Genomic DNA, 5,839 nt, shown 5'->3' on the forward strand with positions numbered 1-5,839 from the left:
GAAATCTAGAAATCATAGCAAGGGGAAGTGGAGTTGGAATGGGAAGCAAGCAGCAAGGAAGATTAATTCTATGGATATAGGGAAGCTCTTAACCAGGACCCTACCTACTTAATCAATGTAGTAGACTAGTCTATGGGTTCTTGCTTCTAAAGCACTGCCATCATTGGTCCTAGTTAAAAGCCTGCCTTCTGCAAGAAGTTTTTAAGCCTTTCCTTCTTAGATTACCACCAATTTAACCTGTATATATCTTTTGCATACACAGTTGTTTGCATGTTGTTTCCCTCATTAGACTGTGAGCTCCTTGAGAGTATGGCCAGTTTTCTGTTGTTGTTTTTGCCTTTCTTTGTATCCCCAGTCTTTAGCATGGTGCTTGTACATAGCAGTGCTTAATACATGCTTATTTGATTTTAGAATTATGTAGTCTTTATCCTTAGTTCTATTTTTAAATATATTTTATTTTCCCCCAATTGTATGTTAAAACAATCTTTTTAACATTTTTAAAAGTTTTGAGTTCCAAATTCTATGCCTCCTTTCCCTCCTACCCCCCCTTCTTAAGACAGTAAAAAATCAGATATAGGTTATACATGTACAATCATGTAAAACATTTTCATATTAGGCATTTTGTACAAGAAGACTTGAATAAAAGAAAGAGAAAAATAGCATGCTTCATTCTATTCAAATGATATTAGTTCTTTCTCTGGAGGTGGATAGTATACTTTATCATTGGTCCTTTGGGATTGTATTGGATTGTTGTGTTGCTGAGAATAGCTATGTCATTCACAATTCTTCATTGAACAATATTGTTGTTACTATGTACAACATTCTCCTGGTTCTGTTCAATTCACTTCGCATCAGTTCATGTAAGTCTTTCCAGGTTTTTCTGAAATCTTCCTGCTTGTCATTTCTTATGGCACAATAATATTTCATTACAATCATATACCACAGTTTGTTTAACCATTTCTTAATTGATGGGCATATCTTTGATTTTCAATTCTTCACCACCACAAAAAGAGTTGCCATAAATGTTTTTGTACAAATAGATCCCTTCCCCCTTTTTTGATGTCTTTGGGATATAGACCTAGCCATGGTATTGCTGGATGGAAGGGTATCACAGTTTTATAGCCATTTGGGCATAGTTCCAGATTGTTTTCCAGAATGGTTGGCTCAGTTCACAACTCTGCCAGCAGTGCATTATTATCCCAGTTTTCCTACATCCCCTCCAACATCCATCATTTTCCTTTTTTAAAAATATTAGCCAATCTGATAGGTATGAAGTGGTACTTCAGATTTGTTTTTATTTTCATTTCTCTAATCAATAGTGATTTAGAGCATTTTTTCATGACTATAGATAGCTTTTATTTCTTTGTCTGTGACTGACTGTTGATATCCTTTGACCATTTATAGTTTGGGGAATGACTTATATTTTTATAAATGAGACTCAGTTCTCTATATTTGAGAAATGAGACCTTTACAAGAAATACTTGTGGCAAAAAATTTCCTCCAGTTTTCTGCTTTCCTTAAAATTTTGTTTGCATTAAAGCTTTTTAAATTTTATATAATGAAAAATTATCTATTTTACATTTTGTAAGTTCCCTATTCCTTGTTTGGCCATATATTCTTTCCTTATCCATAAATCTGACATAAATTATTACATGCCCTCCTAATTTGCTTAAGATATCACCTTTTATGTATAACTCATGTAACCATTTTGACCTTATCTTGGTATGCAGTGTGAGATGTTGGTCTACACCTACTTTCTGCCATACAGTTTTTTCTAGTTTTTCTAGCAATTTTTGTCAAATAGTGAGTTTTTGTTCCAAAAGCTAAGATCTTTAGGTTTATCATATACCAAATAATGTAATTTGTACCTAATCTATCTCTTAGCTATAACAAAATTGTTTTGAGAATTACCATTTTTAATATAGTTTGTTTTTGAGAATTACTGCTTTATAATACAGTTTGAGATCTGGTACAGCTAGACTGCATTCCTTCACATTTTTTTTCATTGATCCCCTTGATATCCTGGACCTTTAGTTTCTCCAGATGAATGTTATTTTTTCTAGCTCTATAAAATACTATTTTGATAGTTTGACTGGTACGGTAGTTAATAGATTTAGGTAGAATTGTCATTTTTATTATATTGGCTTAGCCTACTTATGAAAACTTAATGTTTTTCTAGTTGTTTAGATCTGATTTTATTTGTGTGAAAAGTGTTTTATGGTTCTGTTCATATTGTTACTGGGTTTGTCTTGGCAGGTAGAATCCCAAGTATTTTATATTGTCTACTATTATTTTAAATGAATTTCTCTATCTCTTGCTGCCAAACTTTGTTGGTAATACATAGAAATGCTTATGATTTATACAGGTTTATTTTGTATCCTGCAACTTTGCTAAAGTTGCTAATAATTTCAAATAGTTTTTTAGTTGATTCTCTAGTATAAGTATAACATCATATCATCTGGAAAGATTATAGTTTTGTTTCCTCACTGCCTATTCAAATTTCTTCCATTTCCTTTTCTTCTCTTATTGCTATAACTAATATTTCTATTAGAATATTGAATAACAGAGGTGATAATGGGCATCCTTGCTTCATCTAATTGTATTGTATTGTATTGTGTATTGCTTATCCCCATTATAGATGATGCTTGCTGATAGTTTTACATAAATATTATTTATCATTTTAAGGTAAGCTCCATTTATTCCTATGCTCTAGTTTTTTTTAAAATAGGAATGGGTGTTGTTGGTTAAAGGCTTTTTCATCATCTATTGAGATAATCATATGGTTTTTGTTGGTTTTGTTGTTGATATGGTCAATTAAGCTGATAATTTTCCTGATATTGAACCACCCCTACATTTCTGGTATAAATCCTTCCCAGTCATAGTGTATGATCCTTGTGATATATTGCTGTCATCTCTTTGCCAGCATTATTTTTTTAAATTGCGTATCAATATTCTTTAGGGAAATTGGTCTATAATTTTTTTTCTCTGTTTTGGCTCTTCCTGGTTTAGGTATCAGCACCATATTTGTGTCATAAAAGGAATTTGGTAGGGTTTCTTCTTCACCTATTTTTCCAAATAGCTTATATAGTATTGGGATTAATTGTTCTTTCTTTCTTATTATTATTAATTGTTCTTTGAATGTTTGGTAATCTTCTCATGAATCTATCAGGCCCTGGGGATTTTTCTTCAGAAGTCGATTGATGGCATGTTCAATTTCTTTTTTCTAAGATTGGGTAATTTAAATATTTTATTTCTTCCTCTGTTAATATGGGTAATTTATATTTTGTAGGTATTCATCCATTTCATTGAGATTGTCAAATTTATTGGCATATAATTGGGCAAAATAGCTCATAACAATTGTATTAATTTCCTCTTCATTGGTGGTGAATTTGCCCCTTTCATTTTTAATACTAGTAATTCTTTCTTTTTCTAATCAAATTAACCAATGGTTTATCTATTTTATTTTTTCATAAAACCAGCTTCTAGTTTTATTTATTAGTTCAATGGTTTTCTTAATTTCAATTTTATTAATCTACTCTTTGATTTTCAGGATTTCCAATTTGGTATTTAATTGGGGAGGTTAATTGTTCTTTTTTCTAGTTTTTTTTTTTCAGTTGCATGCCCAATTCATTGATCTGCTTTTTCTCTATTTTATTGATGTAAGCAATTAGGATATAAATTTTTCCCTAAGTACCACTTTGACTACATCCCATAAATTTCAGTATATTGTCTTATCATCATTTTCTTTAATGAAATTATCTCTTGTTTCTGTGAATTAATGCTTATTGACTTGACTTAACCATCATTTTTTCATAAATCTAAGAGATGGGTAATCCAGGTATAACTACCAACTTGCAATTCAAAGTTGGGGTGTGAAAATTGAAAGATCATAATAATGATGAAAGCTCACTCTTATATAGGTATATTTTTTTCAGGTGATTACTTCTTTGGCCAGGGTCATGCAATAAACAAAGAAAAATACAAAAATGACCCTTCTGAAGTGTTGGAAAAGTAGGCTTCTACCCAGTGGTGGAAAAGAAGTTAGGAGATGCTAAGACTTGTGCAGTTTCTAGATTATATATAAACATTAACTGTTAGTACTTGAAATGTGAGATAAATATGCATATTATTAGAAGAATTGGATCATTACCAATATTGAGATTTTTGCTATAAATGAAACAAGAACCAGGAAGATAATTGCAGGTTTTTCATTAATATTCAACTGAATATGTATTTATTAAGTACCTGCTATGTACCATGCACTCTACTATGCTATTATAAAGCATTAGGAGGTTGAAAAATTATACAAAGAACTTCCAAATCATATACATAGAGGCATGCATACACAATGTACATGCATGGATAGAGATACATGTTATTCATGTTTATGCATGTGTGTATACAGCTTGCTAAGGCAATCAGCACCATTTGGAATAGCCACATCAGTAAGATGAAGTATTAAAATATTCTTAGTTTATAAAGAATTTTTATTGCAACTACTCCATAAGTAATGTAAGGCAAGTGTCACTGCTCACATTTTACAGAGAAGGATGTTGAAACTTGAGACTTACCCATTATCACAAGGTAGTGTTTCTGTTGTTCTATTTGTTCTGGAAGAGGACCAATGACATCAGGAGGGTGATGTCTTGACTTGCAGGTGAATTGGATGTAAGTGAGGCGGGGCTGTGCAAAGTTACCAGCTTCACTCTCTCTTTCTCCGGAGCCTTCTAGGTCCCGTGGTCCATATAGAACAGGATGACTAGAGATTGTCCCAGATGCAGTGGGAGACCTTGGCCTTTTTAAGCTCACCTCTTTTCCAGGTCTCAGTTTGAGAAAACACCCTTTCAGTGATTAAAGGATAGGGAAGAATTGAGGCAAAAGATGGCTTGGTTTGCCTTCTCAAAAGCATCAGTCTGGGGGGGGTGGGGGGAGGAAGACCCTAAGGGCTTGTGGCCAGAACAGAAATAATCACGATTAATGCTCACTGTGAGCCATCAAAACCTAAACTATGACCAACTGAGGTTTAAGCTGGGACCTATTATTAGACAATCAATGAGAGCCAGAGTGATTTGGGTTTAAAGAAATAATCAAGTAGCTCCATCTTGGGGTTTGGTGGCTAGATTTTTTCTCCCCTACTTATTTATTCTGTTATTTTTTCCCCTGAAAAAACTGGGATAATTAACCCTTTTGTCTCATGTAGTTTTCATCTATGATTTCTTGAAATACAGCTCTGGAAAAGCTTGATAAAGTCCATTGAGATTCAAATGGAGCTACTTGCTTATCACAAGGTAAATCTTAATGTTGGGATTAGAACCTTAGGTCTCCTGACTCTGAATCCCATTGTGCTTTATGATGTATATATAATTGTTTTGGCTCTCCTGAAGACTAAGACATTAAATTTGAAATAACTATAAGATTTGCTGAATCTGGTTTAAATTGCTACTAGGAAAAGATACAATTGTGTCAAGAAATTGTCTATTAAGAAAATATCAATCAGTCTACACAAGACAATTTTTAAAAATCAAGAAAACATTTGAGTAGTAAAAAGGTAATATATTTTTTATTTCAGGAAAGGATTTATTTAATTCAGTTACTGTCAATAATACTTTACAAATGTTAATTTTATAATTTCATTATTTATACATAATTAATTTATAATGATGATGCATAATATAGTGACAAAGAATATACCAGTAGGCAAATGATCTGTGATTTCATCAGCTGGGGAATTCCCAGTATGGGAATTCTCTCCAGGAAGCAACCTATCTATGACTTGGTAGATAAGTCCTAGGGAGTAACCAATCAGAAGTTAAATGACTTGCCCCAGGTCACACAGCTA

Source organism: Trichosurus vulpecula, chromosome 1, assembly GCF_011100635.1.
Source record: "Trichosurus vulpecula isolate mTriVul1 chromosome 1, mTriVul1.pri, whole genome shotgun sequence".
Classification (NCBI taxonomy): Eukaryota; Metazoa; Chordata; class Mammalia; order Diprotodontia; family Phalangeridae; genus Trichosurus; species Trichosurus vulpecula.